A 25,116-nucleotide genomic window follows, 5' to 3' on the forward strand; every position below is an offset into this window, starting at 1 on the left:
AATCTTATATTTAATTAAATATTTATAAATTATATTAATCTTATATTTAATTAAATATTTATAAATTATATTAATCTTATATTTAATTAAATATTTATAAATTATATTAATCTTATATTTAATTAAATATTTATAAATTATATTAATCTTATATTTAATTAAATATTTATAAATTATATTAATCTTATATTTAATTAAATATTTATAAATTATATTAATCTTATATTTAATTAAATATTTATAAATTATATTAATCTTATATTTAATTAAATATTTATAAATTATATTAATCTTATATTTAATTAAATATTTATAAATTATATTAATCTTATATTTAATTAAATATTTATAAATTATATTAATCTTATATTTAATTAAATATTTATAAATTATATTAATCTTATATTTAATTAAATATTTATAAATTATATTAATCTTATATTTAATTAAATATTTATAAATTATATTAATCTTATATTTAATTAAATATTTATAAATTATATTAATCTTATATTTAATTAAATATTTATAAATTATATAAATCTTATATTTAATTAAATATTTATAAATTATATAAATCTTATATTTAATTAAATATTTATAAATTATATTTATTTATTTAAAAAATCCAACGTTTCGGAGGAACTGTTCCTCCTTCTTCGGGGATTTTTACAAGTATATATATAAATTATTTTAATCTTATATTTAATTAAATATTTTAGTATTTTAATGTAAAATTTGATCGTGATCAGGAATCGAACACGGGTCGTTTATTGCAATGCGGATAGTTCACCGCCGAGCCTTGACTTCCTTCAGGGAAGTTTAGAGTAAATGAATCATTATGATAAGGCGGGTTATTTTACTAAACGGATGAATATCTGTATATATTCTTTATTGAACTTTGTTTTTTAATTTTTGTGAACTTGTTAAAGTCTAAATATTTTATGTATGAAAATTTAAAGGTCAAATCTTGTTTTTGCGCAGTCAGCAGATAAAAGGGTTAAAAGTAGAACCCGTTAGTTTTTTGTAATTTATTTCGTTTTTTCAGTCTTTTTTTTCTATTGTGTGTTTAGCGTAATAGGTTTCAAGGGTAATAGTTCATTTATGAAGAAAATATTAACTGGGTCGTCATTACTTCGTAATTTATTTTAAACGTTTTCTCGACTGATTAAGACGTTTAATGCAGTTCATCAATTGGGTTCGTTTGTTTTATTTATAAAGAGCCCTAACTATTCCGTCTACAGTCGTTCAGTCAAGGGGCTTTCTGTGTTTTGTGAATGGTAAGTTTTTCGCTTCTTGTTAATTCATTTTTTATTGGTGTGGATATTTGGACATCTACGATTCCGAATGCAGTCATTGATTTACTGGGTGTGCGAGTCATTATATGATATTGGAAATTAAACGGTATTGGTCTTTTTCATGCGGCATGTCAACAGGAAGTCTACGAGTCGTCCACTACCAGATGACGAATATAGCTATTCTACGTTATCTTCATCAAGGGCGAGTGTTAAAATAAAATGAGCGTTAAAGATGCGGCAAGTATGTCGTTGATGCGGTTGTTGTGAAACTAGCTATCGATTCGGCTTAACTCAGGGTCGCTTGTATCTATTCTCGACCGAATCGAGTCTAGGTGGCGTACGGCGCTAGCTTCTCTGAGGTTGTGCCTATGATCTAAAAAAGTCATAAGGACGTTTTATCTTAAATACACTTTTCAAAATATTAGCAAACGATGCAACAATTGTATTTAAATACAAGTATCATTATTTATAAAGTCAAATTTACGAATAACGATGAGGAAAAACTAATAGCGTCTGCTTTAGCCGCTACCTATCTAGGTTTCAATGGCGAACCAAAGGCGACGTAGCGATAGTTTTTGGTCGCGAATAGACCGCTTTTGTCTACACGGTCGTACTCTGAGGCAGTCTCGTGCTTCGGGATTTTAATTACCTTGAAGTCGCCCACCTATCGCGTCATATATGTAAAACAGGTATAATGATAACATTCCAAGTCCATTTAACGCCAAAAATCCCACTTATTTCGTTATTTCTTTCGTATTACAATTAGCGTTCGCCATCAGTTAAAGATAGTAATCGGGTTTTCCGTTTCAAATAGTTCGTTCATTAGAAAGCGCGGCCGCAGAGTCGAGAGATATCTGCCCGAGCGATTGAATTAATTTTTTAAGGCTGACGGATCTCATTCACGGTGAACGACTGGATGGTTTGTTCAACAACAACCACTCACTCGGCGGGAAGCCTACTTTTTAAAATTCTTAATTTTTTATCATCATAGCTTATTTTTTAATTGTTATAATCAGTGACGGGGGTGCATATTTTTCTATAATTTCTCATCGATTTGTGTGTTCTAAAAATGAAATAAAAAGCGGAACAGAGGGTGCGCAATACTAACTGCAAAAATTAAAAAATATTTATAGTAATATAAACGAATACGAAAAACAATTGGATAAAATAAATAATTAGACTTCCATATCTATATGGCACTATTTTATTATAAAAGATATTGACCGACTAACCCCTTTTAGATTGAATGTTACCGTTGTAAGTAACAGGTTCATCAAAATCCGAGGTGCTCGGTTGCTGTAAACATTTTTCTCTCGATTTTAATTAATCCTGGTTTTATGCTGGAAAAATATTGTTTTTTTTAAGTCATTCCGCCGGATACGTCACATGACCCCTTAAGAAACCACATTTTTGTTAGAATAGTTTTTATTGTCTACGGATGTAATCGGTGGCGTAGAGAAGGGGTGGGATTGGGGAGGAGTAGTGTATGAGATTTGTTACCCGTTGTACCGCAAACAGAGTGCACACCACTGGAGGTCCTTATCATATTGTCATACGCCAGCGACCACAGGCCGGACAGGTGACAGAACAGCCAATGCAGCGAGAGAACCATACCGCTGACGGTCTCACCTTCGACGCAAGCCGCTCATCCCGGCAGAAGGTGCAACAATGGGACGACCAACCCCTCACTTCACACACAGCAGTGGGAATAAGAGCAGATGTGTCTTAAGGGGAACAACGGGCACACAGTGGCCCAAGTCACCCGGCACAGCTGGCACCGGATACCCGCTGGTGCCCCAAAAGGCCGGGAAACAGGACCACCGCGCCTCATACGGAGACCCTCCGCCCCACAGCAGGCAACCCAATCCTCCCAGACGGCCAGTTTGCCTGGACCCTCTCCGTTAGCCGGAGCCGAAGCCACAGCCCTTATAGGTTACAAGAGCCGGACCCCGACTGCCCGGTAAAACCCCCAGCTATTGCACACTCCAACCCTTAAGGGGGAGAAGTTGTTTTACCAAGTCTACCCGGAATTTTTCCAAGTCACAAACTAGACCTCAGTTTACCGACTATCCAAAACTTTTGGGGGGGGGGAGCCTCCCCCATCCCCTAAGGGATGCCTCTGGAAATAACGATTATAATATAATAACTTATTTTAAGGCGTTAACAATTATTTAAAGCCTTCAAAATTTTTCCAAATTCTAACACGTTAAGTCTGGTTGCCCACAAAGTTGAAATGTCTGGTTTAAGCATTTTTTATATTTGCCTATATGGAGAGATGACCCTAAAAAAGAGTGAACAGTGAAGATGGCTTCAATGGTCACCGACGAGCTAAAGATGTGGCGGACGACCACCCGCTAGGTAGTTGGAGTACAAACACCTCTTATTTCCTTGGGGAAAAGGGGGATATAAAACCTTACGAAGGTACTTTTGGAACTCTATACAAAGTGACGTGTAAGCAGTGTCCACAGACCTTCATGTACCTTGAAATCTCCTAAAGGGGAAAGTTTCAATGGCCATTCGTTTTGCCATGACAACCAAAAATGTTTTTCATGACTCAAGTTAAAACTTTCTCTACGTAAAATAGCATGGCAAAATGACGGATTGTAAACCCTTACAATCTGACCGAAAATTTATTGATTTTACCCATTTTTATAGATTTTACCCAATTGTTTTGCCAAAAACAATCCGTGATTTTCACACACATTTTTTACTGAAGGGTATGACTCTCTACCTACGTAGGTAGGGTGTCGGCTGGAGTTGCTAGAGCATCTGCTCTTATTCCCACTCCTGTGTGTGAAGTGAGGGGTTGGTCGTCCCATTGTTGCACCTTCTGCCGGGATGAGCGGCTTGCGTCGAAGGTGAGATCGTCAGCGGTATGGTTCTCTCGCTGCCTTGGCTGTTCTGTCACCTGTCCGGCCTGTGCTCGCTGGCGTATGACAATATGATAAGGACCTCCAGTGGTGTGCACTCTGTTTGCGGTACAACGGGTAACAAATCTGATACACTACTCCTCCCCAATCCCACCCCTTCTTTACGCCACCGATTACATCCGTAGACAATAAAAACTATTCTAACAAAAATGTGGTTTCTTAAGGGGTCATGTGACGTATCCGGCGGAATGACTTAAAAAAAAAACAATATTTTTCCAGCATAAAACCAGGATTAATTAAAATCGAGTGAAAAATGTTTACAGCAACCGAGCACCTCGGATTTTGATGAACCTGTTACTTACAGCGGTAACATTCAATCTAAAACTAGGCGCGAAGGCTTTTGGGGACCATATTGTCAGAAAAAGCGAAAACTTAGAAGCTGCTGTGATTGTGATATGTTGTTTCGTTCCAATAGCGTATTTCAGCGATCTATTATTAATTTATATAATAATCACCGATAAAAAATTCCTTATATCAGTGATGGAGTAATCTCCTCAAAACGTCTTCAATAAAAAACTAGAATCTTGTTCGTCTAAAAAAACGACGTATTCAAAATAAATATTTATAATATTTTATACATAATTTCATAACCTCCCACATACACAATTCTAGGAAAAAACAAAACTTTTCTGTCTTGATCAACATTGTTTTCCCTACTATAACGCTTGCTTCATCAGTTTTTCGTGACGTCACTTTGGTGGGGTTTCGCAATTTCCCGCCTTTCATTTTCCTTATGTAGGTTACACTAAATTTTACAACTGCGTCTATTTGTCTTGTTTATATCCTATCGAAAAACGTATCGGTGGTCTCCCTAGCTATAATAGGAACAAAATGGTCATCGATTAAAAACGGCCGGAAACTTTTGAACGGGACTGTACCCCCGAGTTTGAAACAAAATCAGTGAGAAATACCTCGGGATGTCTCCTTGTAAGTGCACCCACCTGGCGTCAACGGATGTAAATGAGGGTAGCGTTAGGGGTCTGAGGAGGGCAAAAAGGCCCCGTCATCTTTCACCGAGGGGTTAAAATGGACGATCTCTTGTATAGACAGTGTTTTCGTTTTTAGTCTTACACGAGCCTAGTATAGGCAAGAGTAAGACTCCTGTGACCGGCACAGTTTCCACCGCCGCCGCCGTGGACTTGTAACGGCATAGAGAGAGAGGGAGAGAGGGAGATGCCAGGGAGCGGCATATTTCATTAGCCGTTCAGAGAGAGAGAGAGAGAGAGGGAGAGAGAGAGGGAGAGGTTGAGGTTTCATAACAGCTTTATTCAAAGCAGAACATATATACCAAAATATACAAATTGAGTTGAGTGAGTAAGAGAGCAGCCACAAAATGATCAACTTAAAAACAGAGTAATAATGATGATTAACGCATTAATGTACAAAAAATAAAAATAAAAATGTATTACATACTGTGATAGTGATAACAGATGGTTAACGACTATCTAAGCGGGCAGAAATTGCAAAAAACGACGAGGAGCTAAGCCCCAAGTAGCCTCGAAAGATAACTGGTCATTTCGACTTAGGGCCCAAAGATAGTAGGTGTGGAGCGTGTGTAGAAACCTGGCTCGGGCGCGGTGAAATAGCCGGTGACAAGCGTTAGGGAAGTCAGGAGCGCCGTCGACGAGACACGCGCCGTCCAGACCAGCGCGGTAGACGACGTCTTTAAATAAGACGAAGCCGTAGTTGCAGACTGGGTGATCGGTGGGAGATAGTAAAAACCAATACTCGTCTCGAGTGTGAAAATGCCCGGTAAATTCTTGCAGAAAACTAAGAAAATCGTTGAGGGCGTTGGCCGTTGTTGGACAGTCATAGTACATGTGCGCCACCGTACCAAGAGCCGGGCAGTAAGGACAGGACGGGGAGGCGTGAGAGGGATCCATGTGTATAAGTCTCCGAGGGACTGGAAGAGCAGAGTGGAGAAGTCGCCACTGAGTGGCGGCGGCTAAACGCGACGACAATCGACTAACGCGAGTGACGTGCCAAAAACCTCGTGTTAACGTGAACGGGACGGCAGCGGGACGACACGAGATGAAAGTGGCGGGTTGAGCGAACTGGAGGGGGGTATTTTGGTGGACCGGAGAGGACGCGAGGCGGAGAACCGGATACGGGAGATCGCCAAACACGAAATCGGGGTGAACGCCCTGCTTATCGAAAACCGTTGGGTAAAGACGCATAAGGGACCCGCGGAGGACGGCGTGGGATTTAACCAAAAATCGCGAACGAGGGATAGCGGGAGGAAAGAGCTGAGCGAAAGGCCGCCACCAGTGGGTTAGCGGGTCGAGAAGATCAGATAGCACCGAGCAACCAAAGTCAGTGAAACGGTGGTGAAGGTTGGCCGAGAAGGGACAACCAGATTCGTCTGTGATGGCGGCATTGCCGAAAAGAGGGATCGAAGAGAGAGCTTCAAACTCACTCGAAGCAAAATGGAGGAAGTGAGGGAAGACCTTCCACGCGGTGAGGACTGAGTGATAAAATGCGGAATGCGGGGAGGCAGCGGTGTGAGATAATAAGGCGCGCGGAAGGGTGTGGTCGGCAGAAACGGATAGAAGAACGCTAGCGGTGAGGGTGGGAGCGGGCAAGGATAAGCCACCTTGAGCAAGGGCCAGTGCAAATTCCACTCTGAAGCTGAAGATCTTGGCGGTGACGGAGACCAAGTCAAGCCCACCGCGAACGCGGGGCAATGAGCAAGTAGCGGCCGAGGTCCAATGTACGCGGTCCCACACGAAGGAGATTAGAAGCGACTGACATCGGGCGAGGAAATCAGCTGGAGGGACAAGAACCTGGCAAGCGTGCCATAAGACGGAAGCGGCCAAATTATTGGCTATAAGCACGCGTCCAAAAATGGAGCAATGGTGCTTGACTGGTCGCCAACGGGAAAGCACCCGCGTGAGTTTGGACTCGAGAGTCGTCCAATTGCGCTCTAGGTAGGCAGGCGAGTGACCGAGGTCAACGCCGAGAAACCGACAACCGTCAGACCGGAAAGTAAAACCTAAAGGCGAGTCAAGGTGACCGATCCATGTGCCACACCACAAACCGGTGGATTTCAGGGGATTGACGCGCGCGCCTGAGACGCGAGAAAATAAGTCGAGGCAGGCACGTAAAATGGGGAACTCGGATCCACTGGTAGAGGGCGCCCTTGCTGAATCGAGAGAGGGCGCTGGCTTGATGAATGAGGGGTCTGTGCGGATGGAAATCAGTTGACGGAAGAAAGCGGGGATGTCGTCGGTGTAGAGTCGGAGGTGGGCGGTCGGAGACACGGTCGATTTGTGCATTAGGTCAAAAACGGCGGCGAGGTCGGAGTCGGAGAGAGTGGCGGAGGCGGTGGGGTTGGTGTCCATGATGTCATCCACGTACGGGTCGGCAATGTCGCTGGTCTGGGAAAAAGTGTCAGGGATAGCTCCGGAAATCGATGAGGGAGGTGAGAGCGGTTGAGATTTCTTCGATGGGGCGGGTTGATCGGTGGTGGAGGTAGAAGGGCGTTTATTGGTGGGTTTGATCGGTTGAGGCTGTGCAAAGGAGGCGGTCGTGGTGTTGGGCGTTGCAGTGTGGCTTGAGAGATGCGAGAGATCCGGATCGAGGACGGGTTGGATGGGAGATTAGTCAAGGTTGGCGTTGGAAGGTATAGGATCGGCGGTACGCGAAGAGGCATCTGGACGGTTCTCCTTGACCAAAGTGGGAGATGGAAGACGTGGCAGTTGACGTCCACGGACAGGAAAAACGTGTGAGGTGCGTCGTCGAAATCGACGAATATGCGTTCCGGGAGAGCGTCACGGGCGTGCGTAGTCGCAAACTTCACATTGACTTGACGCCGAAAGCTGAGGGCAGCCGGCATGTCGGGGTCCGCGTTGGCAATGCGCAGAGTGCGGATGGGACCGATGACTTGGCCGTAATCGGACATAATTTCCCGTAAGTAGCTGTTTTTGAAGAAAGTAGGGACGTCGGACACGACGACGCGCGTGGCGGGTGCTCCGACGGGTTGGCACGGAATGTGGATGTTATCCGCCATGTCTAGCCCTGTGGCACGGAGCTGAAGGGACCAAGACTTGTCCAAGAAGTAGATGTGAAAACAGCCTTGCATGCGACCGTAAGAGTGAACCTGGTGAGGTGGGATGACCAATTTGATGGCGGTGAGGAGATCGTTGGTAGTGTAGCGGTAGGTGGTAGTATCGAAGACGACACCGTGATCGGCGGAGAGGATGTTTTGTCGAGACGATGGCGTGCGGGTGGGTTCAGTAGCAGGACGAGAGCGGAACGAATAACGTCGACGCGGAGCAGGGCGAATAAGGTCCGAGAGGTGATCATTCGCAGCAGCTGTTGAGTAGGAGCGGTTCGTTGGTTGAAGAGGGTTAGTTACCGAGGTCCCGCCGATCGGAACATTCGGGGGGTCTAGGCTGGTAGCCATGTTGAATCGTCTGAAGCTGAAGGCCAAGGCCTCGCTTCGAACGCGTACGAAAGTCAGCAGAAAGGGTAGAAAAACGCGTAATACTGCGCGTAAATAATAAAAGGAACTTACGGTAACGTGGTATTATGCGAAACGTGTGGGAATTAAACAGTGGCAGTGATACACGGCCGAAAAATATCGCGACAAAACGGTAGAAACTCCGTTGGCGCGGAGCGTTGAATCGACACGTCTGGTCGCGACGGAATCATCTCGAGAGAGAGAGAGAGAGAGAGAGAGAGAGAGAGAGAGAGAGAGAGAGAGAGAGTTTATGAATGAAATTACTTTTATTAAAATAAAAAAAGTATACTGCCTTTACAATAAAAGGTTGCAAAACACACAGGGTGGATGTCTGTGCTCGAGACAGAGTAAATGATTTTATTAAAGAGATATTAACAAATGTACTATCAATAGATTAATGGACAATTTCAACAAATATGGCTACCTGAATGATTTATTTAGTGGCAATAACTTAAAAAAAAACAAATCATCTTGAAAGAATTCAAGTGAGAGCGTTTTTATTTCTTTAAAAATTGAAAGGTTTACGTAGTAGTCTTTTACTCCTAAATTAAGAAATTTAATATTTAATATGTATCTGACTCTGTACATGTTAAACGACAACAAAAACTTTATAACCTTTTACAATTTTTGTAATGACCCGTATAATGTCAAACTACTGTGGCTTAACTTGCTGATACCTTTGTATTGTTTTAAATCACAATAAAAAACTATTTTATTCTATTCTATTCTATATATGTGTGTTATCACTTGTAGAATGTCAAATATTTTCTAGGTAAGCTCGTGTGAGACTACTTTTGGGACTGCCGGACCCACTTGTTGATTTTGTCGTTGGACCTCAGAAAACCAGCGCGTGCTCTACCATGCTATAGTGGTTATTTCTTCTCGCAATAATGAGATCAATCCTTATTCAAAGAAACATCGAGCCATCCTCGTGACCCTTCGCCGAGTCTACCTCGAAGCCATAAACTGCACGCTCTCATCAATCGCCCTCCAATAAGTGTGGTGTTCCGGCCGATTTGTTCAACGTATTTTCCCCAATCACGAAAAGTACTTTTTTGGGATTTCAACGTACTTTTCCGTAATAAACTAATACGCTTAGTTCCCCATCTTTATTGAAACTTTCATCACTATTTAAAAAGGCGCGAAGTTTTATTATAAAAGAAAACCAGAACAAGCTTTTGAATTTCATAAAGGCGCCAAATTTAAGTTTTACTAAATGGCAAGAACTAACTTGTAAGTTTAATTTATAGATATTCAAAGGAAATGTAGAATGGACATTTCATTTTTTTTAGAAACATAGTAAAACCATCAAGTTATTTCAATTTCTATTGGTGAATCGAAAACGTACTAAATATGGGTAAATAATTGTAAACGTATACTGTGTGCTTACACCTTTCTTATTCTATGGTAGTCCCAAGTTCTTTCTTTCGTAAATTAGTTGTATTCAGATATAGTCAATGTGCCATAAAATAGAAATCACCTTGCCCGTAACCTCCGGGGTGGAAAAATTGTACCTTTCCCACTTATAACTCCGGTATAAGATTTAAGTTATGAAAGCCCTCTGGGTAAGGGTGTTTCAGCGAGATATAGAGGTCGTAAGGTCAAAATCTGAGATTTTCATTAGCCTATAACGGTTGTTGGATTGCATGGGATTTTGACACCGATCGTTTCATTGTTCTCAGTAATAATTATAATAATAAAATTTCGCAGAAAAACATTGCAGGCAGCCACAGAGGCAAAGCGTTTACACAGTAGTTACCTGGTCTAATAAGTTAAAATTAAGTGAACATTAAATTAAAATTAAAAAAAATGTATAAGTTAATTAAATTAAGAATTTTTATTCATCCAACGAGCAAATAAAAAATTCGAAACGAGCAAACGAAATTGAGGAAATGATAGCCGAGTGGAATTTTCCCGGATGTCAATGGGCAAACTGTTCCAGGATGGAGCAGCCTGAAAGGAAAATAAATTATCCAGAGCCAAGCATCTAACAAACTTCTCAAAGTAAGAAGGGAGGGTCCGCCTTGAATTCTGGGTCATATTTACACCATGATAGAAAGTCGTCGACTGATGAATTTTAATAGCGTTATCATGTTTGAAACACCTTCGAACCGCTAGCGGCCAAAGATGGAGAGTTTCAAGGCGCTTTTCATAAGGAATAAGACCAAGTGAATTGGGCCGAGGAGATTTAAGGAATAACAGAGTAAAGTGACGCAGTATGCGCTCCAACGACGCGTGGCTATGGCTAAAGGACATGACAATTGACACTTCTGAACTTCAAATAACGATGGCAGAGGTAGCTGTGATTTTTAGCGGATGAAACTCCAGAAACACTTGGGATACGCAACGATTGTATCGGGCAAATGAGATGCAGTATATGCCCCAACGACGCAATATCGTTCTTGAAATCTCTGGTTTCAGCGTTTTTTTATATTAGCCTATATGGAGAGATTACCATAAAAAAGAATGAACAATGAAGATGGCGTCAACGGTCACCGTCGAGCTGAGGATGCGGCAGATGACCACCCGCCGGTTAGTCGGAGAACAAACAACTCTTTTTTTCCTTGGGGAATAAGGGGATGTAAAACTTCATTAAGGTACTTTTTGATCTCTATACGTAGGTAGTGACGTGTAGACAGTGTCAACTCAAGTTCATACGCGGGCTTGCAAACCATACGTTCCAGTTACGATATCAACTTAATTCTGCACCATAGAAATGCCACATTTAATTTGGCGGGGGTAATTGGTTTTCACTGAGACTTCATGATTTTTTACATATAATCCCTATTTGTTTCTATTGAATATTTAGGGAGAATAATATGACGTAATCTCATGTCTTAAATAGATATTTGGGGTTTTAATAGGCATTTGGATTGAGTTTTTCTTACAAATGTCCTAATTGCCTTTACGGAATTATTTACTTTATTAAGTAACAGTCTACTGTCGGATTTTGTAATATTACGCCCAATCTTTATAAAGTATTAATTGATGTTTTATATACGGTTAGTTGAGGTATTTTTAGTAGTGAATTCACTTTTCGGAATGCTAAAAGCGCTGTTTATTAACCGTTGATAAGCAGATTTTTAGCAGTAGGCTGCTGTTTTATTATCTTCTTTTTATATGGTGAAAGTTGGGCACTATCAAACACGATTTTTGACCACAATCGAAAACGTCGTGTGTTCCGTCGTCTAACCTTAAGCTTGCTATCATTTAAACCATGACATTTACACTGTTTTGTTCGGTATGCTATTAAAGTGTAAAATCTATTATAATGGAGCAAGAAAACATTTTGCACTGCATTAATATTCTCAAGTTTTCAATACCATAGCAGAGCTTGAGCTTAAGTCTTAGCGCCAGTTCGGGGTAAGGACGATGGAAACTGGTCCTTCTCTCTAAGACATTAAGTTATAACGATATTGTTGAAATTGAAAACTTAGCCTCTGAATTTCGGCAGTTCTATAATATTGTTATAATATGTATAGTTAAAAATGTGAATATAAATATACGAATTGTAAAACATGTAAATGTACAAAATGTAAACGCTAAAAATAATACTACTAAATAACAATACTAACCTAGTATATAGTTTACTAATATAGGATGTATAATTAAATTTATTTTTGAGTTTTAATCAATTAACTCTAATTTACATTAAGAACTTAACAATGTAGTTTCACTCGTCTTGGGAAAAAGTATAAAATACTTTTCAGAAAAACAAATTTATTAGGAATAATTTATTTGCTCAATATTTCTACCCTATTGTGGCAAGTACCTGAGGTAGCACGTGAAAGATTGGGCCCTTCTCAGTTCTAACATGGGCCATTCATTATTTGGCCCATGGTTCTAATGCCGAAATGGTCGAAGGGCCGCCTCAATGTTGGGAATAGAACGCTTGATTAAAATAGCATTTGTTCAAATAGCGTTTTCAAAAGCGCGTTTTTCAAAACAGGATATTGTTGAAACAGCGCTTTGTTCAAACAGCGGTTGTTGAAATAGTGTGGTTCTCATTACAGTGGTTTGTCGAAAGAGCGTTTTGTTTAGTCGGCGTTTCTTGGTTAAGAGCGATTTTGAAACAGCGATTTTGGTCAAGTCAAGACAGCGGTTTCTTAAAACAGCGTTTTTTGTCAAGACAGCGGTTTCTTACATACATAAAGTCGCAACTCTACCTTTGATTAAGTTAGAGTAACGACTTTATTAAACCAAGCCAACGATATGCACTTCAGGGGTTAGGTTAGGTTAGTTTACAATACAAACTGTCAACAGAAACCATTAGGTAATGAAATTTGCTGAAATTCAAGAAAAATAGGTATTACAATAGGCCTATATATTATTAGAGTAAATATAGAATGACTTCCCCCAGAATTAAAATAAAATAAAACATCACTAATTATTTCGTAAGTTAGTATTCAAAATTTGAAATTTTATTTCGCAACCATTCGAAAAAAATCTTGGAGAAACACCTCGGCATGTCACCTTGTTAGTGGAAAATCCCAGTACATCGTCATCACGTGATTTCGGAGACAGTGTGGTCGGGAAATCCGCCAATTCGGGGAAAACAGGCAAATTTCCATTTTTAAAATTGAAAACACGTTTACCAATTTTCCATGTAAGCTTGGTAATTATATTAGATTGACCAACACAAACATAATATTAATAAGAGGGTTGAAAATATTTAATTTTAAGAAATATTTGTTACACTAGTTAAGAATTTGTACTTTCATTACAAATTCAAAATAATATTACAATTTTGAGAATCTTAAATAGCATCAAAATAATACTCGCACAGTAAACCTAAACGTTTCTATTACATTTACATACAAGATAAGATAACAGTTATCATAACCTGATGAATTTAATAGGCGTTTATCAATTTACGCTTGTAAAATGGTCGTTTTTATCTCAAACCACGTGACATCAGGATATGCTTAAAGACTTACCTTCTCAAAAGAGCCATACATAGAATTATCATTCTTTACATTTCCGCATATGGTCCGCATACCGCGAACCTCGCTGCAGTTGACATACGTACTAAGGAGTCTACATTCCAAGGTATGTTCAAATCAAAGTATTTTCATTAAAGATACCTAAGATACCTTTAATAACACCATAATTAAACTGAAACCACGTACAAAAGTGACGTCAAAAATCGGGACTGTTACACCAGTTATTTTACCTTTATCTTAGAACGCGGGAAAACGAGGTGGCGGACCAGCCATTTTGTGAGCTCGCCCGATTTTCAGTCGGTTTTCCCTTAAACATTAGACAATATTAAATATATTAATGATATCAGAAGATCATGATATGTATCTTATGCAGCGACGGCGATCGGAAAATATTTCTGTGGGGGCACGGGCCATTATTTTTTCATCCAAAAATGCATATACTTAAAACTTAAGCAAGAAAATGTACAGCCCCAGAGCCCCCACGGGATCGCCGTCACTGCATCTATGCTATAAAAGTGAAACCTGTACCTTCGCAGACTGCACTATTGTTCAAAATGCATTTTGAGTTAGAAAAGGTATTTGGCATTTTACATTTTGCATTTTGAGTTAGAAAAAGTATTTTGCATTTTACATTTTGCATTTTGAGTTAGAAAAAGTATTTTGCATTTTACATTTTGAGTTAGAAATAGTATTTGGCATTTTACATTTTTCATTTTGAGTTAGAAAAAGTATTTTGCATTTTACATTTTGAGTTAGAAACAGTATTTGGCATTTTACATTTTTTATTTTGAGTTAGAAAAAGTATTTTGCATTTTACATTTTGAGTTAGAAACAGTATTTGGCATTTTATATTTTTTATTTTGAGTTAGAAAAAGTATTTTGCATTTTACATTTTGAGTTAGAAACAGTATTTGGCATTTTACATTTTTCATTTTGAGTTAGAAAAATACTTTGCAGTTTATATTTTGCATTTTGAGTTTTTAGGAAACTAATTGGCATTTTACATTTTTGCCTTTTGTGGGTTTGATATGTGGAAAAACATTTTCAAAAAGTTTTTACTCTCGTACCATCATCGTAGCTCTTGTAGAGGAAGTTCATCTGCTATTTACTCCCAAGTAATCATAGATGGCGATACTGAGTTACTTACTTACTCAGAAGCAGACGAACGTTCGTACAGTGCTACCGCTTTATTTCCCACTCTGGCTGCGCGGTTGGTTTTGAAATCTACGTTATTATTATTAATTACTAATTAATAATAATAATTAATTAGTAATTAATTAATAATAATTAAAATATATATATATAATTAAAAGTAAAAAGAGTGCATTTGTATAAACATTTTTCATTTTGGAAAACCATTTCAAAATGCATTTTGTATTTTTATTTTAAGCTGCAAAAACCATATTACATGTTATATTTTGTATTTGATATTTTGCATTTTGGAAAAAAAATTGAAAAACCCTGAGATTCTGTTAAATGAGAATTTCCCGCCATACCGCGGATGTGTGTTTACCCCACGTTTTACTTTACCTCACCATGTTAAATGATGAATGTAAATAATTTCCCCTCTGTAATATTTTTAAAAACACTATGTTTTCTTCCAAATAACATATTGAAAAATCAGCGAAAGCCTGCTAAGGTACATGCTTCAAAACCATTACACATGAGGTCGAAAGGATAATTCTACGAGAAATCCGTTAATAATAACTATAACCAGGCAACTAAATATATTTACACTTGAATACTAAATTCTAAAGGCGAGTCGAATGTAAGAAGTTGTTCGTATTTTCAAAATAATTGGCTGAAATAATTGAGTGAAAATCTCTTGTGTAAACCACGGCCATGGCAGTACTCAAGCTTTACTTCGACATTCAGGGCCGGCCCTAGTAGGGCCGCCCTACCATAGGGCGAACGGAGCGGCCACTCTAGGTGCCAAATCTCAGGGGGCACCTCAGTGGTAAAGAAAAATTAAAGGATTCCTTTTTTATTATAGGGGTCGTGCTATGAAATCTCAAAATCAGTTTCGGATTCTGAAAAAACTTTGAAATTCAAAATCTCGTACGCAAAATTGTCAAATGTCGGTCCTTCATCAAGGGCTGACTCGTTTTCAATTTTTTATATATATAATAAATTTAAAATAATAGTTTTTCGCAATTTGTAATAAACTCTGGTTCTAAATCGCGATATAAACATTTATTTTTATCTATTGATTTTTTTAATATAGTAATATTTAGAAATATTTCTATCAATAATGTACTTATTTCAATTTCTGGAGAATGACACAATGAAACAATTCATTAGCATCATGGTCAAATTTTCCTGGCGTTCCGTTCAATCACGTAGTAATAATTTTTAATTCAGTATATAATTATACGCGTATAATGTTTAATGATAGATTGTCGCGAAGTAAAAATAGGGAGCTGTTGAGGGGGTAACAATCGAAATTTCCTCCACTTAGCCGCGTCAGGAATCCATACCTCTACTTGGAATGCTTATCGCCGCAGATTTACGTCTCGATGTGGCTGATGTTTTTTTTGACGTCACTATGTTAACTTAACGCCAGGATAAGCATTCCCAATAGAGGTATGGATTCCTGACCGCGTCTATAGGCTTAGGAAATATAGCGCCATATGCCTTAATATCAGTCAACTAATTATGAGATAATTTTGAACGAGCAGACAGCTTTCATATATTCAATTTAAATCTCGATTGGTAGGCGGCGACACTTATGACCAAAATTTAAACAAAGCCTATAGGCGAGAGAAAATAGCGACAGACCATAGACTAAATATAAAGTTGCTAGTACTATTCCAACTAGTAGGCTATGTAGTCTATTGTGAGACTATCTCAAAGTAAATATTTTAGAGGGCGCAAAGGTAGAGTTGAGACACTTTTGGTTGTAGGGAACCAATGAAGCTTGCTCGTGGGTGTGGCTTTTGTTCGATGCCATGGTAACGCGCATAGGTCAGCCATGACATTAAGACGCCGATGGCGGTCACGTGATTAATTCTCTAGATAGTGTGGCGTTTTGCCACGTGATCTGTGATATGAAATTAAATATCACGGCGGCCGTTTCAAGGCGGGGCTTAGTTATGACGTATGCCTACGGCGCTACGAGCAAGCACCCAATTGGGAGCAACGCTTAAAGTCGTGTCCACATAGTCATTCTCCGAAGTAGAAACAATTTCATATGTAGTTTAATTCTGTAATTCGTGTGGCTCAGTAGCTGGTTTCGCTTCAGTCGTGAGAGATTACCTGTTTTACGTGTAAATATATTTTCAGCGGACAACCAAAAGATGTCCGAAACCATGAAGTCTTTCGATTGGGTAATACCTAATTCGGAGCTGGTAGACGGAAACTTTGTGAAAATCAATTGCCGCAGTGGTCGGTTCCCGGGATCTGAAGGACCGTGGACGGCTAAACTGGAAATGGTCGTCGATATGACGGACAACCTCCACAAGCACCTAATTCGATTGTCCGCCATCTCGTAGCGCAGAAATGACGTCACGGGTGGTGACTACGAGGTCACCATGTACACTCGCAAGAGGCGCGACGGCTCCAAACAATTCGAAGTGGGCTACTTTACCGGGGATCTTTATAGTGAAGGTTCTAGGCTGTCTTTCGAGAGGACAGTGGACGACAAGGAATTGATCAACCAGATCTTCAACTGGGGCAAACCCGACCTGTGCGTCGAATTTCGAATTAAGGAAATCCAGACGAAGAGATCCCGACCGTGGTCCAATCCTGGTTACAATGTCGCAAATTCGAGGGGTCGCGGGAAAAGACTAAAATTCAATTGCGTTCTCGATTTGTAGCCAAGCGTATATTTCAATTTGTGGAAAGAAATAGATTACTAAAATATTCTAAATATAAATAATTTTCTTTAATTTTAATTTATTTAATTAAAACTTTACTCGTGTAAATTAATCCCCAGCTTTTTCCATCATTTCCTGGCCTATTTTCGGTGATTTCACTCGAGTCCTGAGCTTTTAAGCTTTTTCCTAACCATGTCCTTGGAAATATTGTTAGTATTAATATAAAAGATCTGCTACTTCATGGATTAGACTGTTTTTAATTTAAACGTTTTTCGGGAGGTTTCGGACCGAGGTCTTTCGTCAGCCGCGTTTTACAATAAAAACAGTTTAAACCATGAAGTAGCAGATCTTTTTATTAATAATCACAATATCAGTATTCGCCATGGTAAAGAAAAAAAATATTTATAATGTCCTTGGAAGTTTTTATATATTTAGGAAACCGATGTAAATTTAATTTTCAAGTAATTTAATTCAAGCATTATGCCACATATGATTCAAGGAATGGTACTCTTCGCTTAGAGATTTTCCCAATTACCTCGACCACTAGGTTTGGGATGTATGTCAAGTAATTCGATTAGGGTTGTACATTGAACGTTTTCGTTGCGAAAGTTTTACACCAGTGAAAAAGGCAATGTTTTCCAACCGTCAACTTTGGTTTCTGAAATAATATAATCAATTAAAACTCTAATTATCATATTTCCAATTAAGGTTTTTGTTTCAGTTTCTCCGTTGCCAGTCTCGCATTATGTTTTTGGTCTTTAGTTAGGTTTAATTTTCGAATATAGGTGCAATGTTACCAACCGATACAGTGATAAATGCGAATTCTGCTGTTTCAGATTATTGCGTATAGCCAAGCTGATACTTCTATAATCAAACTTAAGTAAATCACGGAATCCTAAAAATCTTTCAATGACGTCTATTTCTTTTTTCAGTTAACCGAAAACAAACACTCAAGCGCTCTCAAGTTTGATTTTCATTTAGAGTAATTCATTGACCTCCTACAGACCAAATTTCCACTTCATTAGATTTTGAATGGTAATGGGCCAACTGCGCAGTTCCCAATACCGCATATGCAATTTCGCGGTTTTCCATTGGCGCAGTTTACATTTGCGCAGTATCCCATTTCCGCAGTTTTCCATAAACGCATTTTTTATTTGCGCATTTTTCATTTGCGCAGTTTTCCACTTGCGCTGATAGTTCTCATTTACGCGGGTTTTCATTAGCGTGGTTTTCCACTTGCGCAGATATTTTAAATTTGCGTGGGTTCGATCCCCCCATCGGCCATTTATAAACAGGAAATCTTTCCTTAAAATATATTTAAAAAATACCGTGAATTAATTTTAAAAATGCGGTGAACATCTGTCAATTAGCTCAGTGGGTTAGAGCGTCGTGCTAATAACGCGAAGGTCGTGGGTTTGATCCCCCCATGGGCCAGTTTTGAACAGGAAATCTTTCCTAAAAATATATTTTTTAGATTTCGTGAACTCATTATAAAAATAAGGTAGTCATCGGACCATTAGCTCAGTTGGTTAGAGCGTCGTGCTAATAACGCGATGGTCGTGGGTTCGATCCCCCCATGGGACAGTTAGGAACAGGAAATCTTTCCTAAAAATATATTTTTAAATTTCGTGAACTCATTATAAAAATGCTATTGCCATCGGCCCATTAGTTCAGTTGGTTAGAGTGTCGTGCTAATAACGCGAAGGTCGTGGGTTTGATCCCCCCATGGGCCAGTTTTGAACAGGAAATCTTTCCTAAAAATATATTTTTTAGATTTCGTGAACTCATTATAAAAATAAGGTAGTTATCGGACCATTAGCTTAGTTGGTTAGAGCGTCGTGCTAATAACGCGATGGTCGTAGGTTCAATCCCCCCATGGGCCAGTTAGGAACAGGAAATCTTTCCTAAAAATATATTTTTAAATTTCGTGAACTCATTATAAAAATGCTATTGCCATCGGCCCATTAGCTCAGTTGGTTAGAGTGTCGTGCTAATAACACGAAGGTCGTGGGTTCGATCCCCACATGGGCCAGTTAGGAACAGGAAATCTTTCCTTAAAATATATTTTTAAAATAAACTGAATTAATTATAGAAATGCAGTCGTCACGGTCCATTAGCTCAGTTGGTTAGAGCGTGGTGCTAATAACGCAAAGGTCGTGGGTCCGATCCCCCCATGGGCCAGTTAGGAACAGGAAATCTTTCCTTAAAATATATTTTTTAGATTTCGTGAACTCATTATAAAAATAAGGGTGTCATTGGCCCATAAGCGCAGTTGGTTAGAGCGTCGTGCTAAAAACGCGAAGGTCGTGGTTTCGATCCCCCAATAGGCCAGTTATCCAAAGGAAATCTTTCCAAAAAATATATTTTTTAAAATAACCTGAATTAATTATAAAAATGCAGTTGTCACGGTCCATTAGCTCAGTTGGAAAGATTTCCTGTTACTATCTGGCCCATGGGGAGATCGAACCCACGACCTTCGCGTTATTAGCACGACGCTCTAACCAACTGAGCTAATGGGCCGATGACACCCTAATTTTTATAATGATTTCACGAAATCTAAAAAATATTTGTTTTGGGAAGATTTCATGTTACTATCTGGCCCATGGGGGGATCGAACCCACGACCTTCGCGTTGTTAGCACGACGCTCTAACCAACTGAGCTAATGGGCCGATGACACCCTAATTTTTATAATGAGTTCACGAAATCTAAAAAATATTTTTTTTGGAAAGATTTCCTGTTACTATCTGACCCATGGGGGGATCGAACCCACGACCTTCGCGTTATTAGCACGACGCTCTAACCAACTAAGCTAATGGGCCGATGACACCCTAATTTTTATAATGAGTTCACGAAATCTAAAAAATATTTTTTTTGGAAAGATTTCCTGTTACTATCTGGCCCATGGGGGGATCGAACCCACGACCTTCGCGTTATTAGCACGACGCTCTAAATAACTGAGCTAATGGGCCGACGACAACCTAATTTTTATAATGAGTTCACGAAATCTAAAAAATATTTTTTTTGGAAAGATTTCCTGTTACTATCTGGCCCATGGGGGGATCGAACCAAAGACTTTCGCGTTATTAGCACGACGCTCTAAATAACTGAGCTAATGGGCCGACGACAACCTAATTTTTATAATGAGTTCATTAAATCTAAAAAATATTTTTTTTTGGAAAGATTTCCTGTTACTATCTGGCCCATGGGGGGATCGAACCCACGACCTTCGCGAAATTAGCACGACGCTCTAACGAACTGAGCTAATGGGCCGATGACACCCTAAATTTTATAATGAGTTCACGAAATCTAAAAAATATTTTTTTTGGAAAGATTTCCTGTTACTATCTGGCCCATGGGGGGATCGACCCCACGACCTTCGCGTTATTAGCAGGACGCTCTAACCAACTGAGCTAATGGGCCGATGACACCCTAATTTTTATAATGAGTTCACGAAATCTAAAAAATATTTCTTTGGAAAGATTTCCTGTTACTATCTGGCCCATGGGGGGATCGAACCCACGACCTTCGCGAAATTAGCACGAAGCTCTAACGAACTGAGCTAATGGGCCGATGACATCCTAATTTTTATAATGAGTTCACGAAATCTAAAAAATATTTTTTTTGGAAAGATTTCCTGTTATTATCTGGCCCATGGGGGGATCCAACCCACGACTTTCGCGTTTTTAGCACGACGCTCTAACCAACTGATCTAATGGGCCGATCACACCCTAATTTTTATAATGAGTTCACGAAATCTAAAAAATATTTATTTTGGAAAGATTTCCTGTTACTATCTGGCCCATGGCGGGATCGAACCCACGACCTTCGCGTTATTAGCACGACGCTCTAATCAACGGAGCTAATGGGCCGATGACACCCTAACTTTTATAATGAGTTCACGAAATCTAAAAAATATTTTTTTGGAAAGATTTCCTGTTACTATCTGGCCCATGGGGGGATCGAACCCACGAACTTCGCGTTAATAGCACGACGCTCTAACCAACTGAGCTAATGGGCCGATGACACCCTGATTTTTATAATGAGTTCACGAAATCAAAAAAATATTTTTTTTTGGAAAGATTTCCTGTTACTATTTGGCCCATGGGGTGATCGAACCCACGACCTTTGCGTTATTAGCACGGCGCTCAAACCAACTGAGGTAATGGGCCGATGACACCTTAATTTTTATAATGAGTTCACGAAATCTAAAATATATTTTTTTTGGAAATATTTCCTGTTACTATCTGGCCCATGGGGGGATCGAACCCACGACCTTCGCGTTATTAGCACGACGCTCTAACCAACTGAGCTAATGGGCCGATGACACCCTAATTTTTATAATGAGTTCACGAAATATAAAAAATATTTTTTTTTGAGAGATTTCCTGTTACTATCTGGCCCATGGGGGGATCGAACCCACGACCTTCGCGTTATTAGCACGACGCTCTAACCAACTGAGCTTATGGGCCGATGACACCCTAATTTTTATAATGAGTTCACGAAATCTAAAAAATATTTTTTTTGGAAAGATTTCCTGTTACTATCTGGCCCATGGGGGGATCGAACCCACGACCTTCGTGTTATTAGCACGACGCTCAAACCAACTGAGCTAATGGGCCGACGACACCCTAATTTTTATAATGAGTTCACGAAATCTAAAAAATATTTTTTTTGGAAAGATTTCCTGTTACTATCTGGCCCATGGGGGGATCGAACCCACGACCTTCGCGAAATTAGCACGTTGCTCTAACCAACTGAGCTAATGGGCCGACGACACCCTAATTTTTATAATGAGTTCACGAAATCTAAAAAATATTTTTTTTTGGAAAGATTTCCTGTTACTATCTGTCCCATGGGGGGATCGAACCCACGACCTTCGCGAAATTAGCACGACGCTCTAACCAACTGAGCTAATGGGCCGATGACACCTTAATTTTTATAATGAGTTCACGAAATCTAAAAAATAGTTTTTTTTGAAAGATTTCCTGTTACTATCTGGCCCATGGGGGATCGAACCCACGACCTTCGCGTTATTAGCACGACGCTCTAACCAACTGAGCTAATGGGCCGATGACACCCTAATTTTTATAATGAGTTCACGAAATCAAAAAAATATATTTTTTTGAAAGACTTCCTGATACTATTTGGCCCATGGGGTGATCGAACCCACGACCTTCGCGTTATTAGCACGACGCTCTAACCAACTGAGCTAATGGGCCGATGACACCTTAATTTTTATAATGAGTTCACGAAATCTAAAAAATAGTTTTTTTTGAAAGATTTCCTGTTACTATCTGGCCCATGGGAGGATCGAACCCACGACCTTGGCGAAATTAGCACGACGCTCTAACGAACTGGGCTAATGGGCCGATGACGCCCTAATTTTTATAATGAGTTCACGAAATCTAAAAATTAGTTTTTTTTGAAAGATTTCCTGTTACTATCTGGCCCATGGGGGGATCAAACCCACGACCTTCGCGTTATTAGCACGACGCTCTAACCAACTGAGCTAATAGGCCGATGACCCCCTTAATTTTTATAATGAGTTCACGAAATCTAAAAAATATTTTTTGGAAAGATTTCCTGTTACTATCTGGCCCATGGGGGGATCTAACCCACGACCTTCGCGTAATTAGCACGACGCTCTAACTAACTGAGCTAATGGGCCGATGACACCCTTAATTTTTATAATGAGTTCACGAAATCTAAAAAATATTTTTTGGAAAGATTTCCTGTTACTATCTGGCCCATGGGGGATCGAACCCACGACCTTCGCGTAATTAGCACGACGCTCTAACCAACTGAGCTAATGGGCCGATGACACCCTAATTTTTATAATGAGTTCACGAAATCAAAAAAATATTTTTTTTGTAAGATTTCCTGTTACTATTTGGCCCATGGGGTGATCGAACCCACGACCTTCGCGTTATTAGCACGACGCTCTAACCAACTGAGCTAATGGGCCGATGACACCCTAATTTTTATAATGAGTTCACGAAGTCTAAAAAATATTTTTTTTGGAAAGATTTCCTGTTACTATCTGGCCCATGGGGGGATCAAACCCACGACCTTCGCGTTATTAGCACGACGCTCTAACCAACTGAGCTAATGGGCCGATGACACCCTAATTTTTATAATGAGTTCACGAAATCTAAAAAATATTTTTTTTTGGAAAGCTTTCCTGTTACTATCTGGCCCATGGGGGATCGAACCCACGACCTTCGTGTTATTAGCACGACGCTCTAACCAACTGAGCTAGTGGGTCGATGACACCCTAATTTTTATAATGAGTTCAGGAAATCTAAAAAATATTATTTTGGAAAGATTTCCTGTTACTGTCTGGCCCATGGGGGGATCGAACCCACGACCTTCGCGTTATTAGAACGACGCTCTAACCAACTGAGCTAATGGGCCGATGACATCCTAATTTTTATAATGAGTTCACGAATTCAAAAAAATATTATTTTTCTAAGATCTCCTGTTACTATTTGGCCCATGGGGTGATCGAACCCACGACCTTCGCGTTATTAGCACGACGCTCTAACCAACTGAGCTAATGGGCTAATGACACCTTTATTTTTATAATGAGTTCACGAAATCTAAAAAATATTTTTTTTGGAAAGATTTCCTGTTACTATCTGGCCCATGGGGTGATCGAACCCACGACCTTCGCGTTATTAGCACGGCGCTCTAACCAACTGAGTTAATGGGCCGATGACACCTTAATTTTTATAATGAGTTCACGAAATCTAAAATATATTTTTTTTGGAAATATTTCCTGTTACTATCTGGCCCATGGGGGGATCGAACCCACGACCTTCGCGTTATTAGCACGACGCTCTAACCAACTGAGCTAATGGGCCGACAACACCCTAATTTTTATAATGAGTTCACGAAATCTAAAAAATATTTTTTTGGAAAGATTTCCTGTTACTATCTGGCCCATGGGGGGATCGAACCCACGACCTTCGCGAAATTAGCACGACGCTCTAACCAACTGAGCTAATGGGCCGACGACACCCTAATTTTTATAATGAGTTCACGAAATCTAAAAAATATTTTTTTTGGAAAGATTTACTGTTACTATCTGGCCCATGGAGGGATCGAACCCACGACCTTCGCGAAATTAGCACGACGCTCTAACGAACTGAGCTAATGGGCCGATGACACCCTAATTGTTATAATGAGTTCACGAAATCTAAAAAATATTTTTTTTGTAAAGATTTCCCGTTACTATCTGGCCCATGGGGGGATCGAACCCACGACCTTCGCGTTATTAGCACGACACTCTAACCAACTGAGCTAATGGGCCGACGACACCCTAATTTTTATAATGAGTTCACGAAATCTAAAAAATATTTTTTTTGTAAAGATTTCCCGTTACTATCTGGCCCATGGGGGGATCGAACCCACGACCTTCGCGTTATTAGCACGACACTCTAACCAACTGAGCTAGTGGGTCGATGACACCCTAATTTTTATAATGAGTTCAGGAAATCTAAAAAATATTATTTTTGAAAGATTTCCTGTTACTGTCTGGCCCCTTGTGGGATCGAACCCACGACCTTCGCGTTATTAGAACGACGCTCTAACCAACTGAGCTAATGGGCCGATGACATCCTAATTTTTATAATGAGTTCACGAAATCAAGAAAATATTATTTTTCT

The 25,116-nt window shown here is 39.5% G+C and overlaps 17 non-coding genes across 17 annotated transcripts; 1 reads left to right on the forward strand and 16 right to left on the reverse strand.

Moving 5' to 3' along the window:
- The first annotated feature begins 19,406 nt into the window (after window positions 1-19,406).
- On the forward strand, window positions 19,407-19,480 carry TRNAI-AAU (transfer RNA isoleucine (anticodon AAU)). Its single transcript has one exon. It is a non-coding gene; the product is annotated as a tRNA-Ile (tRNA).
- Window positions 19,481-19,894: 414 nt separating this feature from the next.
- On the reverse strand, window positions 19,895-19,968 carry TRNAI-AAU (transfer RNA isoleucine (anticodon AAU)). Its single transcript has one exon. It is a non-coding gene; the product is annotated as a tRNA-Ile (tRNA).
- A 76-nt stretch (window positions 19,969-20,044) lies between these two features.
- On the reverse strand, window positions 20,045-20,118 carry TRNAV-AAC (transfer RNA valine (anticodon AAC)). Its single transcript has one exon. It is a non-coding gene; the product is annotated as a tRNA-Val (tRNA).
- Window positions 20,119-20,194: 76 nt separating this feature from the next.
- Window positions 20,195-20,268, reverse strand: TRNAI-AAU (transfer RNA isoleucine (anticodon AAU)). Its single transcript has one exon. It is a non-coding gene; the product is annotated as a tRNA-Ile (tRNA).
- Window positions 20,269-21,094: 826 nt separating this feature from the next.
- On the reverse strand, window positions 21,095-21,168 carry TRNAF-AAA (transfer RNA phenylalanine (anticodon AAA)). The gene has a single exon. It is a non-coding gene; the product is annotated as a tRNA-Phe (tRNA).
- Window positions 21,169-21,393: 225 nt separating this feature from the next.
- TRNAN-AUU (transfer RNA asparagine (anticodon AUU)) lies at window positions 21,394-21,467 on the reverse strand. The gene has a single exon. It is a non-coding gene; the product is annotated as a tRNA-Asn (tRNA).
- A 227-nt stretch (window positions 21,468-21,694) lies between these two features.
- On the reverse strand, window positions 21,695-21,768 carry TRNAI-AAU (transfer RNA isoleucine (anticodon AAU)). The gene has a single exon. It is a non-coding gene; the product is annotated as a tRNA-Ile (tRNA).
- A 76-nt stretch (window positions 21,769-21,844) lies between these two features.
- On the reverse strand, window positions 21,845-21,918 carry TRNAI-AAU (transfer RNA isoleucine (anticodon AAU)). The gene has a single exon. It is a non-coding gene; the product is annotated as a tRNA-Ile (tRNA).
- A 76-nt stretch (window positions 21,919-21,994) lies between these two features.
- Window positions 21,995-22,068, reverse strand: TRNAI-AAU (transfer RNA isoleucine (anticodon AAU)). The gene has a single exon. It is a non-coding gene; the product is annotated as a tRNA-Ile (tRNA).
- A 377-nt stretch (window positions 22,069-22,445) lies between these two features.
- TRNAI-AAU (transfer RNA isoleucine (anticodon AAU)) lies at window positions 22,446-22,518 on the reverse strand. The gene has a single exon. It is a non-coding gene; the product is annotated as a tRNA-Ile (tRNA).
- A 76-nt stretch (window positions 22,519-22,594) lies between these two features.
- TRNAI-AAU (transfer RNA isoleucine (anticodon AAU)) lies at window positions 22,595-22,668 on the reverse strand. The gene has a single exon. It is a non-coding gene; the product is annotated as a tRNA-Ile (tRNA).
- A 226-nt stretch (window positions 22,669-22,894) lies between these two features.
- Window positions 22,895-22,968, reverse strand: TRNAI-AAU (transfer RNA isoleucine (anticodon AAU)). The gene has a single exon. It is a non-coding gene; the product is annotated as a tRNA-Ile (tRNA).
- Window positions 22,969-23,340: 372 nt separating this feature from the next.
- On the reverse strand, window positions 23,341-23,414 carry TRNAI-AAU (transfer RNA isoleucine (anticodon AAU)). The gene has a single exon. It is a non-coding gene; the product is annotated as a tRNA-Ile (tRNA).
- Window positions 23,415-23,490: 76 nt separating this feature from the next.
- Window positions 23,491-23,564, reverse strand: TRNAI-AAU (transfer RNA isoleucine (anticodon AAU)). Its single transcript has one exon. It is a non-coding gene; the product is annotated as a tRNA-Ile (tRNA).
- A 674-nt stretch (window positions 23,565-24,238) lies between these two features.
- TRNAI-AAU (transfer RNA isoleucine (anticodon AAU)) lies at window positions 24,239-24,312 on the reverse strand. Its single transcript has one exon. It is a non-coding gene; the product is annotated as a tRNA-Ile (tRNA).
- Window positions 24,313-24,387: 75 nt separating this feature from the next.
- TRNAI-AAU (transfer RNA isoleucine (anticodon AAU)) lies at window positions 24,388-24,461 on the reverse strand. Its single transcript has one exon. It is a non-coding gene; the product is annotated as a tRNA-Ile (tRNA).
- Window positions 24,462-24,687: 226 nt separating this feature from the next.
- On the reverse strand, window positions 24,688-24,761 carry TRNAI-AAU (transfer RNA isoleucine (anticodon AAU)). Its single transcript has one exon. It is a non-coding gene; the product is annotated as a tRNA-Ile (tRNA).
- Between the last annotated feature and the right edge of the window lie 355 nt (window positions 24,762-25,116).

Source organism: Leiobunum rupestre, chromosome 1 (assembly GCF_980474605.1).
Source record: "Leiobunum rupestre chromosome 1, qqLeiRupe1.1.hap1, whole genome shotgun sequence".
NCBI classification, from domain to species: Eukaryota; Metazoa; Arthropoda; class Arachnida; order Opiliones; family Sclerosomatidae; genus Leiobunum; species Leiobunum rupestre.